The following is a 13,218-nucleotide window of genomic DNA, read 5'->3' as shown; positions in this document are numbered from 1 at the left end:
CCAGGAGAAAGGAGGTAGAGGGGAAAGTTTCACCTTTGCCCTTTGTTTTGTGAAACATCTTCAACACATACACAAGTCTTCAGAAAAGGAAATAGAGGACAAAGAAGTATAAACAACGGAGTGTAGCTCCCCCCGCAGCCCTCTCAACAAGTCTTTCTTCTTGGGTTTTCTTTTCTAAGTGCCACTAAGAAGCAAGTGGAGAGCACTGCATCCTGGAGGGCAGCGTTCCCAAACTTTGGCCAAGACCAACACACACAGAGAGAGGCTAGCTGTGGTACTTTCAAAGGCAGCCTGCACAAGCCCACCAGTCCTGCTGCACAGACTCATTTTAAAAGTGTAAATACTCCAGCTTTCCAAAGCAAGAAGGATGCCCAGGCAGAGGCTTGTGTGAAAAAATACTAGGCATGCCAGCTAGGTTCACGAGTGCCTTTGGCAAAAGGATGGTCTTTTTTTCCTCTCAGGGCTTCCTCTGAGGGTGGCTTGGGATGCAGAAGTATATATTACTGCGAAAGTTTGCACTTTCTTGCAATAGTGGCTTCCAGGCAATGAGGTATATGCACTCAGTTGTAGGATTACTTGTGCAGTACAAAAGTTTATATTTTACGTATAAAGAGGCAGGTGTTATTTTTTTTAAAAAATGGAACAGTTCTCTTTTCTTTTACATGTGAAACTGTGGGCAGTCAAATGTTCAACTGTGACTTTGACTAAACTCAGTTGGGCTGCCAAACAACACCCTAATACTTGATATGTATGGACTTTATGGGTTACAGTTAAGAGTGAGGGAAACTCTGATACAGAGAACTGTGAAGCAAGGTCTTTTGACCAATCCCTCTCACTTTTATAACACCAGCCATTAACATCTGTTTAATAGTTTACGCTCAGCAGGTTCTTAGTCATTCTGAGGCATGTAGCTGGCAAACAGGAGTAAGTAGAGAGGATATTTTAGCAGTGGGTTTTTAATATTTTTTGTTTTTATGACACAGTAAAAATAAACCCTGAAGCTTTGTAACAGTGCACGGCATAAGTTTAAGTGACAACAATACTGCTTGATGAATGGTTATTCCATTCTCTAGCAGAAGTACTTCAGGGTAAAATGGAGCTATAAACACCATGGGAAACACAGCTAGCATATAAGCCAAGTCTGTGCCTCTCACATCTGGCCTGGCCAGGATACAGTTCAATGGCTTTCCCAACTGTTGACTATCACAATCCAAGGCTCTTCTTACAGTTGCAAGTTTGAAGTACTCTTTTTCTTATTTGCACAAACACTCATGGGCATTTGAATTCAGCACTGGGCAGTTCATGTGTAGAAGCTCACTGGACAACTCTAATGTGGCATAGTTTGTGGAAACAAAGAGCTTGCTTTGATCAGTTTGAAGAGTCAGACAAAACTACTCAAGCTTGCAATTTGAATTTAAGAATTTATAGAATTAAAAGTAATACTCAAAATTTGAAATATAGCTTAGGTGAGGCATGCTTATCGTACTTGCAAGCATGCCTGAAGTGCAGCAATCAGGGCACTTGACTGACTTGTTTTCTCACATCAACTGTGGCAGGATCTCAACTCTCATATTCTACTGTTCTCCTGAGTACATCGGACTAAACTAATTTAGGGCATTTTTAATTGGCACACATTTTAAACTTTCAAAAACAAGAGATTTAGCATCTTCCACACAGTCCAGAAAACAGAACACGCACTCCCATCTCTCCTGCAAAGAAGAAGAGAACTTCATGGGAGCTCCTTGAGAGCCATCACACAACAAACTCATGCACCATCAAGCTTCCAAGCTGATCTCTAATTCCAAATGCAGATGCACAGCACATTTGTGAATCCCAAAAGTTTTTACCTTAGTGATCAGTGCGCCAGGAAGAGGAGAGAAAGGAGGAGAGAATTTCACAGTTCCCAAAGAAAGAAGGTGACCGGCCGCATCGCCTCGTAACCAAACAAGCTCTTTCTCTCCAGTTCTCACACAGCACCCGGCATTTCCTCATTTTTCAGGGTCTCGCTTTTAATTTAGTGCTCAGCAGCCGTGGGGAGAGGAAGTTGCAAAACTGCAAGGCTGCTTAGCTCATTCTTTTAAATGTGACCAAGACATCACTGGTGGGGCTAAACACCACGAGTTGGGAGCTGCCAGTGCCAGCAAGTCTACGCTGCACCTCCCACAGAGTCTCAGCTCGGGGCACTCAATGAAAAGAGCCACATTTTCTCCTTCCCGTACTTGTGCCTACAACTTCAGCTGGGTTTGACATGCCTCCAGGAATAAGTAGAAGAACTTAAAAACTTTGCCATCACTCCCAAATGCTGCCAGTGCAGAGATGTGTGGGTGATGCTCCAGCAAACAGGAGGAGGAGGAGGAGCAGGAAGAGGTTTTCCTGTTCCACTTCAATCACTCAAAGCATCTGGGGCAGAGGAAACTAATTGCCTGGTTTCTTTGCCCCAGATCTGAGGCACCTCCCATACCTTCAAACCTTGCACTGATTTGTCCAGGTGTTAATATCATTATTTGTGAAAATAATGTCATTGTTATAGAGGCATGACCACCTCTTACATAATGGATATCATGATGGCAGGCCTGCCACCTTATTTACTTAAGGTGGGAAATAAAACAAAAGATTTTAAATTCAGGTAGGTAGAAGTGTGAAGAAGTGTGCATGCACATAAAAGCTTATACCCAGAACAAAGTAGTTTCTAAGTCTCTTAGTCTCTAAGGTGCTACTGGACAATTTTTTATTTTTTTATTTATTTCAAAAGATTTTAAGTCATTATCTTTGTGTGAATGACACAGATCATAAGCAAGACATCCCCAATGGAGAAACAACCATTGTAATTCCACAACAAATCCAATCATCTCCCTCACTTTCCCTTCCTACTTGCAAAGCTGTGAACAGCCACATGCAGAAGAAAATGTGGTAATCTGCAAAATGCAGAGAGAGCAACAGTATTTTTTTAAAAAATTGACCAATATTTTGTATTATGGCAGAGAAACTGGAGGATACCACACACACACACACACACACACACACACACACACGCGCGAGGGGGAGAGAGAGGGAGAGGGAGAGGGAGAGAGAGAGAGAGAGAGAGAGAGAGAGAGAGAGAGAGAGAGAGAGTTTGCAAAGCTTGCTTTATTTACTTTTCCCTGGGGGAAATAATTTACTTTGGCTATTATTGCATAAAAAGGTAAAGGACCCCTGACAGTTAAGTCCAGTTGCAAATGACTCTGGGGTTGTGGCACTCATCTCACTCATCTCGCTTTACTGGCTGAGGGAGCCGGCGTTCAGCTTCCTGGTCATGTGGCCAGCATGACTAAGCCGCTTCTGGCAAACCAGAGTAGCACACGGAAACCCCATTTACCTTCCTGCCAGAGTGGTACCTATTTATCTACTTGCACTTGATGAGCTTTCGAACTGCTAGGTTGGTAGGAGCAGGGACCGAACAACGGGAGCTCACCCCATCACAGGGATTCAAACCACAGACCTTCTGATCGGCAAGCCCTAGGCTCTGTGGTTTAACCCACAGCGCCACCCGCTAACAAGTTAAATTATTGCAAAGTTCTCCAACATCCCTAGTCAAGTCACACTCTTTATGCCCAGGCCTTTTGCTGAGTGGATGCCTTCCTTCCTCCTGCATTTCTGTACATTGCTGTTTTGTGCTGCTGCTTCCTTATTCTGATATCGGTTGTTTTTTGTGTGGTTTCATTTTATTATTTTACACAGTATTTCTTTTAATTGTGGCATTTTTTGTAACCCGCCCTGGGTCCATTTGGTGAAGGGACAGCTGTTAGTACAACAAAATAAACCAGCTGTGACTGAGAAACAGTCAGGATACATATGGAAATAACATTTTAAATCCACCACTACACATACAACTTTCCATTTTAGGATGTAAGCTGAGATTCTCATAGTTCAGTCAAAATTTCCCCTCACAACACCCCCCCCCCCGAGATGGTAGATCCAGAGGTTTGAGCCAGGTATGCAGCTACACTCAAACTAACCCCCTCTTACACAAGAAACTCCAACTTTTCTGTGTTAACAATTACAGCACTAGATTCCCAGAGTTCCTAATGAGTCTGCATATAGCAAAGGCACAGCCATCTATGAACACATCCCTTGGAATGGAAATAGAACTTGGATTTTTTTAAAAAAGAACCTCTGGTCTTTGGTACCTGCCAAGTTCATTTGTACAAATGAGGGCTACTTCATAGGATATTTTTGTGCGCACGCTCCTAAGACAAACTACAAGATGCACGTGTTGTGTATCAGTTCAAAGTAGTGGGCACAAAAATTATTAAAATAGGAGTATCGTCACCCCTTAAAATACACAGGAACCAGAATCTGACAGTTTCCCTTTCACAGTTCATGTGCAGAATAAATGAAACAAGCAGTTTAATATGAATGAATGAAGGAATGAATGAATGCAGTGCTTTTTTTCTGGGGGGATGCAGGGGTACGCATACCCCTAAACATTTTGTGAATCTAAGTTTGGCCTCGTTGAGGGGCAGTATTTCAATATGAGTAGGAAAATGAGAGTACCCCTAAACATTTTTTGGGGAGGAAGCATCAAACGAATGAATGAATGAATGAATGAATGAATGAATGAATATCACAAAAAGAAATCCTGCATGGAGTGAAACCAAGACGCTTCCTTTGTGATAGCAGCAAGACTCGCTGTGGAATCTTCAACTGGGGGGAAATGGTTAAGCACCCTTCTCTTGCCTGTTGCTTCTTTCCTACAAATCACACATGCCTGCTGCACTTTGCCTTGAAGAAACAGCAACCAGGCTTCTCAGACACACAATGGCTGCCAAACAAGTATTTTTTTTGTTTTCAAACAATTGAAATTCATGCACCTCTGGATGGAATTCTCATCCTCTAAGGTTTTCAAAAGAAAACTGGACTGGCACCTGTCAGTGAAACTTATTTATAGGACAAACTGAATTCCTTTTAATTCAGGGATGCTATGAACTACATAGGGCAGCTACTAACAATTGCTGGTGGACATTTGCTCCCCTTTCCTTTGAACCCAATCAAGATGTCACATTATTTTGCAACATTTTGCCCTAATAGGGAATTTGGGGGGTTCCTTGTGAGCCATCATAATGACTGATGAACAACACTAATAGAACAATCCTAAACATGTATACAGTACGCAGAAAAAAACTCAATTTCTCTTTCATTTTCCACTGTTATATATTGTTATAAAAGCCCAGTGCCCCTCCCTCCCTCCCTCTGCTAAGCAGCGGCAGGAGTGCATGGGGCCACAGCCACACACACAGGATCTATGTCCCTTTGGAGAATGGAAGACATAGCGGAGACTGCCAAGCTTTAAAAAATATGGGTTTATTCACATAATTACACCTTCAGTCTGCATGGAGGGGGTCCAGATCTTACAGCATGGCCCAAAGCACTGCAGGCAGTCCTTCTTTCTCCCCCTTTCTTCTTCCCAGAAGCCCCCTGCCCTCCCCCAAAGCAGTTACCCTGGCAACCTTCCAAATCTCCAGTCTCTAGTCACACCTGGGGCTAGAAGTGCCATTGTCTTGTTCAGGACACACAATGGCTCTCTTAAAGGCCCTGGTTTGGCTACCTAGGAATTCATTTGCATCTTACATTCTCCCTTCATATCACAAATAACCCCAAATCCTAGCATTTATTAATTTTAGTATTTAGGGGGATTCCCCCCACAAGTTCTATAACAATATTTTACTGCTAGTTGGGCTCCTAATGGTTTTGAGGCAAATATTGCCCCAGACACTCACATTTGCAAAATCACCACTGTCTGCTACAGTGCTCATAAACATACTGACTCACTTATACCCAGAAGTCTCACATTCGGGCATGGTGTGGGAGGGAGGCGACATTCTGGGGAGGCAAGAGACAGGGGGCTCCTGGCACTAACAGCTTATAAGTGCCAGGAGCCTTCGTGCTCACAACCAGAAATTCTAGGAAGCCCTGCTGCAAGAAGATAAGGCTCTTGTGTAAGAAGGCTTGCCCAGCTGGCTTCCAATGCCAGGGAGAAACTCAGCACACTCCCTCTCTTGTAAGCTATGAGCCACATCTTCCTCTTTGTGTTTGGGATTCAGAGAGAACCCCCAAGGCAGGCCTCCCACTGTGACATGTTCCTAGGGCCAGCTGAGGAGCCTATCTTTAGCTCCTCACTTATCAGAGGCTTTAAATAACCATGAAAAACATAGAAGGCTTCAGTTACTAAACACAGAACACAGTTCTATGCAAGGAGGCTTCCCTGAAACCACTGAATTTGAACAGACTGGAGTAGGCCACAACTCCCTTTGGTTTTTACCAGTGCCAGGCAGACCATAGGTATCATGCACAGTCAATTATGTACCTGCTTATTTTAAAGAAAGGGTTTTTTATGTTGAAAACGCAAGAGATACTGGCTATGAATCTACCAAGCCACACCTATACAGTGAGCCGTGGCTTTGCATATAATCTGCTCAATCAAGTTCTGCAAGATCCTCCAGGATCTGCCAGCCTGTGGTCAGGGTGCTGGCATTTCTTCAACCTGCTTTGACCCTAATGCATCCAAGAAGTGAGAAGTCCTCAGGCTTATACTGTACTAACTCTAATGAAAGGCCAGGCAAGCACTCTCCATTCTCAAGTATGGCTATGACCCAAAGGCCTGGAACACCCAATTTTTGCACGGTGGTCCCTAAGGAAACAAACACAAAACAATATCCCCCCCCCCCGAACCCTTGCTGAAAGGCAAAGCACCAAGTGGATTGCTAGTGACACTCAGGCTTTTCCCAGCGCTTGACAGGACTTGCTGAAAACTTCATCACAAGAAAGGAATCCCTCCATTTAGGATTTAGTCACAGCAGGCTGGTGCGCTCCTACGTGCTTAGCCAGACTAAATAGGCAGGGCAAGGAAAGAGGTGGGGACCAGCTCTGAGCAGCCTATTCCCTCCGTTCCAATCTATGGCTGTGACAGGTGCACACTTATGCAAAGAGCTATATTAGGTAAGGACTCTATGAGGCCAGGAAAGCTCTTGCAGAGAACATCGGGAAGAAAAACTGTGCAAATTGTACAGCACAAGTGTGAGACGTTGTATGCCCACAAACTTGTTACCAAGGAACTGTCAAAAGTAAGGTCACCATGAAACCCCATTAATTTCATTTTTGAAATTGCTCTGTCAGGGCACACAAACACCCCACGAACAAATGGTACTTACCACAACACTATGCTACCTGACATGGTAAATGTCAACTCTCACCAAGCAGGATCACTTTCATAAGAAATATTATTTATTTACTTATTACAGTATTTCTTACCTGCCCACCATTCACCATTAAGTCCCAGGGCAAGTTGCATATAAAATGGTGCATATATATATGGCTTTGTTCATCTAAAAATATATGCGTGTGTGAGCGCAATGTCTTTTGCTTGGATGGTGGGACTTGTCCCCGCTCTCCTCACCCCTGCACACTCCGCACCACCCCCAAATCCAGGGGGGGCGGGACTCCAGAACAGATTTAGGGTGCACAGAGGGGGAGAAGAGGGAAAGTCACATTGCACAGCAGAAGTCACCCACTCCACTGACAGTCCATTATCACCTCAAAAAATAATGTGCTCTGTGAAAGATGCACCTGGGGAAAAATCAGGTCTCAGTTAAGTTATCTATGGAAGAAATACTCCCAAGTCTGCCTATGGAGTGTCCAACTATAGAATGCCCTCCCTTCAGAGACACAGCTTGTGCCGACTCTTTTGTGTTTCCATTGACTGCTAAAGACCTGCTAAAGACCTGCTTGGGTGTGTGTAGCTTTTCAGTGCTTGTTTTCATTTGTTGCTGTACTGGCTTGTTTCTTTTTCCATATTTATATTGTTTTATCTGCCCTTGTTTCATGATTTCATATTGTGGCTTTAACTGGACCTAGAAGCACCCCACACTATGCAACCTCAACTGGAACAGGTTACACATCTAATTCCTGAGCACACTAATCACCTACCTAAAGGACCTCAATCGGGATTTGGCCTCAGCTGGTTGGCCCTCATCCATCCCACCATTGCATCCAGGCACTGGTCCAGAACCTGCACAGCTCGCTCAGCTTGGATAACATGGATCAATGGCTCTAAATCCCCTGATCACTATGTGTAAGTGTGTACACACATACTTTTTAGTATATAAAAAGGAACTTGTGGATCAACCCTTACAAATGGAAAAGATGCAGGAGCTGTCCTTGCTGGAGCCACAGTCCTCACCCTACACATCTCCATGTTCCATGTAACATGCAAGTACTAAAGCTATAATCCTAAAACATGTTTACTAGGGAGTAAGACCCAAACACATCCATTCTGAAGGAAATCAGCCCTGGGTGCTCACTGGAAGAACAGATCCTGAATACTTTGGCCATGAGAAGAGAAGACTCCCTGGAAAAGACCCTGATGTTGGGAAAGACAGGGGGCACAAGGAGAAGGGGACGACAGAGGACGAGATGGTTGGACAGTGTTCTTGAAGCTACAAACATGAGTCTAACCATACTGCAGGAGGCAGTGGAAGACAGGAGTGCCTGGCGTGCTCTGGTCCATGGGGTCATGAAGAGTCGGACACGACTAAACGACTAAACAACAGCAACAAAGACCCATTGGAAAATGGCAAGTCTTATTCTTGAGTAAGCATCTGTAAGTGTATGCTGAAAAATGGCCTGTGGTAGTCGTGCACAAACAAAAAGGGGATAATTAGGGGAAATTCACACTCCAAGGGGTGGTTGTGGTGAAATGCTTTACTGTCTTCGCACTACTTTACCACTTAAGGCAGCAGGTGGGCGGGTGGAGAGGGAACTGCATGCCTGAATACTCCTCCCACATTAAAAATACCCTGCCTGTGAAAAGCTAGCACATCAGGAAGGAGACTAGTCTATTCTAGGCTACGGCCCTTCCCCAATGCGCTAGCATCCCCTAAGCAGAAAGTTCATTACCTAGGGCTGATGAGTATTCAGCTGTGGCCTGACATTCATCAGCATTCAGAACAGTGGTGGTGCTGGGGGGAGGGGGAGATTGAGGCAACCTAGGAAAAGGAAAAGGGCATCCGTGGGGGTGGGGGCCTTTGCCCCACATTACATTTCTAAAATAGAAATAATGGAACATACACTTTAATTATCCCATCTTAAACATAATTCTATGGAGCAAGTCCTATATACAGTGGTACCTCGGGTTAAGTACCTGTACTTAATTTGTTCCGGAGGTCCATTCTTAACCTGAAACTGTTCTTAACCTGAAGCACCACTTTAGTTCATGGGGCCTCCTGCTGCTGCCATGCTGCCAGAGCACGATTTCTGTTCTCATCCTGAAGCAAAGTTCTTAACCCTAGGTACTATTTCTGGGTTAGCGGAGTCTGTAACCTGAAGCGTATGTAACCCGAGGTACCACTGTATTGTGTGACAAAGTTAACTTTCAAGTAAGCATGCTTAAGACTTCAGCCTTATTTTAATTTCTAAATGTATGGCTCTGCTAAAATTTCCTATAGGGGTCCAGATATGCAGGGCTACTTGTCAGCAAGGGCACTGCCCCCTCCCCCCAGCACCACTTATCAGGTCTAGAGTTTGGTACCACTGGGTACCTGTCGAAGCCCACACCTGAACAAGGAACCTGTTGCCACCCACCGTCCTTGTTGTTGTTGCCTGTTCAATTTCCCCCTCTAAGTGAACAGTGTCAGAAGCAAGGAGGAGGAGAAACATCCCCTGCTTGCTTAACCCCCTCCCTCTGGGTGGCTGGACCGTGTATGGATAGTGTAATGATGTAGTTCTGTCACCAGGTGGCACTGGACTTAGTTGTATCTGGGTTTAAGTTAGGCACCTTCTGTTGCTCATAGTCACAGAATCATAGTACTGTAGAGTTGGAAGGAACCCTGAGGATCATCTAGTCCAACCCCCTGCAATGCAGGAATATGCAGCTGATCCATACAGGGATTGAACCTGCAACCTTGAGTGTTATCAGCACCATGGTCTAACCAACTGAGCTATCCAGGCTCTTCTGCCTTGGAGCCGAAAGAGAGACAATTAAATTATTGTCTCAGTTCCTGGCTGGGGTGTCTTCTTAAGCTTTCATTGATATGGTGTCAGAAGTCAACTTTTAAACTCACAAACTTCTAACAAGACAAAGAAAACGGCACAGTTCCCTGCACCAGTGTGAACTTCAGCTTAGTAATCCTGAAGGGAAAGAAAGATCCCCTTGCTTTCGCCTAAACACAAAGCACCACATGGAGGAAGTTAAAGCTTACATTAATGCTTTGCACACTTCTCTTCCAGGATCTGAAGAGGCTTCTTCAAATGCAGCTGCTCATGGAAATCCAGAACATCAAAAAGTCTTAAACTAAATCAGATCAGGATGGCCTAAGCATCTCAGCAATGCTTCTAAGTCGACTAGAAAGTACTTTGCTGCCTGTGCACAACTGAGTGAATTGGAAGGCCTCATAACAAAACAGAACTGTAACACTGAACCGCAATCTAGGAGGAAATAAATCTTCTTTATCACCGGGGAAATCAATATCTAACCAAATGCGACAAGCAAATCAAGCACACAGTATTGTGGCTGGTATTGGAAATGGTAGAAAAAACAAAATCTTATCCTGTTAGTACTCCAGAAGAAATAAATCAAAACAATGGGAGGAACTTTTATCACAGCCTTATCCGAAAGGCCTTGGAAAAAGCTAGCAGTCAACCTGTGTGAACGGGAAGGTTGACACTACAGTGATACCTTGGGTTAAGTACTTAATTCGTTCCAGAGGTCCGTTCTTAACCTGAAACTGTTCTTAACCTGAAGCACCACTTTAGCTAATGGGGCCTCCCACTGCCGCCGTGCTGCTGGAGCCCGATTTCTGTTCTCATCCTGAAGCAAAGTTCTTAACCCGAGGTACTATTTCTGGGTTAGCGGAGTCTGTAACCTGAAGCGTATGCAACCTGAAGCATATGTAACCCGAGGTACCACTGTATTTGGTTGTTGTAGACTACTATTCAAGGTGTATTGAGGTACTCTCTTTGCCTTGCAGGAACCGCCACAGCATTATCGCACAATGGAAGAAAGACTTTGGCTCATTTTGGCATTCCAGATGAACTTGCATTTGAAACTCCAGTTTATAGTAGCAGAATTCCAGTCATTCCGGACGCCTTACAGCTTTTGCAGCATTGCCACTAGCCATCACTATCCTCAAGGAAACAGTGAGCAGAGACAGCAGCGCAGATGGCAAAGAAAATCTTGAGACAGAATGACCTACATGTTGCTCTTCTAAGCTGCAGGTCAACACCACCACCAACAGCTTCTGGATGTAGCCCAGCAGAGCTGCTAAGGCAGGTCACCCATTCGATCCCTAGATAAGAATCTTATTCCCAAGTGACCTGACCTGGAAAACGTTGCTTCTTCATATTACAAAGCTATGAGAGGTTATGAGCCTTTATATAACCAGGAGAGAAAGTTTATATGCAAACTGATGGAGAAGAGACCTGCCAAATGCCAGCTCCTATACAAGGAAGGTGGGATGAAACACCCAAATTATATTTTGCTGAGACTGAGCATGAATTACTTAACAGAAACAAACACCTTCTTCCTAACTCTGATAAGTACAGTCACCAAATGCAGGGGCAGTCTGTCCCATTTTGCCACCTGAGGTGAAATGGGAAGTTGATGGACCCCAGCCAAAGGTGACGCCCCCCCCCCCTCCTCTGCTGAAGCCTCACTTCCTGGGTTCATGCAGCAGTGGCTTCCAGCAAGATGTTGCCGGAACTCAAGAGAAAAAACTGCTGTCACTGCCATTGCTACACAACCCCAGCAGCTGCTTCAGACTGCCTCGTGTGTGGGCAAGTGCTGACCAAATGCCACAAGCAGCCCCTCAAAACCCAAGTTCACCTCCTGAGATTCTGCATCAGCCACCTTGTACAACAGATAGCAATATTGTGACTCGGATCATCACTCACTCTACTTGGTTCATTCAGAATGCTTCTCAAGATTTAGAAATAAGCGGCTGAATATTTCAACTAACCAAACTTTCACCTGTGGCTTTTTACCGTAATTGTTTCTTTAAACAAAAGTCAGCGTTGTTACATAGTTATATCACTAGGTAGCACTGAACTTAGTTGCATCTGGACAAAGTCAGGACTTTTGGGTGGTTGTTTCCCCCCCTGTTTTGCATCATTGAAGAGAGAGAATAAAGTTCTTGTCTAGCTTTCTGGTAGAGTGTCCTCCCAGCTTTCCATGATTAGCTGATTAGACTCAAAGGAAGACAGCATGCAGACAGATAGCAGCAACAGCACTGAGGAGGGTAAGCCCACTGAAAGCATCTTGCCGAAAACGAGGAGCCAAGACTGCTTTAGGTCTGACTAATGTAGTTTAAAATACAAAACAAAAACCACCTTCAGAAACTCTTCTCCACATTTACTTGCCTGCTGGGGATAAGGGGGAGTGTTTCAGGATGGGTGCTATATTCATGTAAGACACTGGCTAGGCCTGTTGAGTCTCATAGTTGTATCACATGAACTGTGATCTGTGTGAAAGTGTGCCCTAGACCACACTCAGTGTTCTCTCTTGTGACTACACATTGCACAAGAAGATTTGCAGCAACAGGCAAACTGTCTATCACGGACATTTGTCTGATGCTGCTGATCTTCTCATTGAAGTTTCCTCCCAGCGCAACAGAGTCAGGTAACTCCTAATTTTTAAACATTTGTGAGCACAACAGCAAGCTGTGAAGTTCTGCCCTTTCTGTTTTGACCAAGCGAATGGAGAGAAGACAGAGGCGACATCAAGGCCCTTAGTCTCTGTGACAAGGACACACAGGCTCAAAAAGGAGAAGCGGCCCATTAATAGGCACTGCAGCAGCTCCACAGCCTCTGCAGATTGGAGAAGCGTTGCAAATAAGGGCAGGAGTTTGAATGGTAAGGCCAATGAGCAACTGAATCACCAGGACTGTTTTAGCTGTGGCATTTCAGCAACGTAGGCTGCTGTGTTGTTAACAAGCAGTTGGGTCAGAGGCCAAATGTTTTCCTTTCCATGCTTGAAATACCATAGCCAGAAGCAGCTCAGATATTCAGTACAGTGAAAACATTACCGCTCTGGGTGGGCGGCAGATCCTGAAAGATAAAGCCCCCAAAATGAAGTAGGAAGACCTATATGAGCAGCAGACCTCATTTCCCACCGTTGCATCTCCTAATGCTATGAAGTCAATAAAATCCCTGGCTACCTGAGACACAGACTCCTTGAAGCTTCTTCACCCC

General features: G+C 44.5%; 1 protein-coding gene across 2 annotated transcripts in view; it reads right to left on the bottom strand.

Annotated features, from left to right (window-relative positions):
- The window catches only part of TFEB (transcription factor EB), a 75,779-nt gene that overhangs the window by 39,976 nt on the left and 22,585 nt on the right, over positions 1–13,218 (bottom strand). The window contains exon 1 of one of the 2 annotated variants that reach the window (XM_083447210.1): positions 1,848–1,996. The exons of the other annotated variant lie outside the window; for it this stretch is intronic. The gene's annotated coding sequence lies outside the window, so the exon portion shown is untranslated. Of the gene's footprint in view, positions 1–1,847; positions 1,997–13,218 lie in introns of those variants that run through there. 2 annotated transcript variants of the gene reach the window in all.

The sequence above is a fragment of the Podarcis tiliguerta genome (assembly GCF_965153285.1).
Source record: "Podarcis tiliguerta genome assembly, chromosome: 6".
Lineage (NCBI taxonomy): Eukaryota > Metazoa > Chordata > Lepidosauria > Squamata > Lacertidae > Podarcis > Podarcis tiliguerta.
The sequence above is the reverse complement of the archived record's forward strand: the minus strand, read 5'-3'. Positions and strand labels throughout refer to the sequence as shown.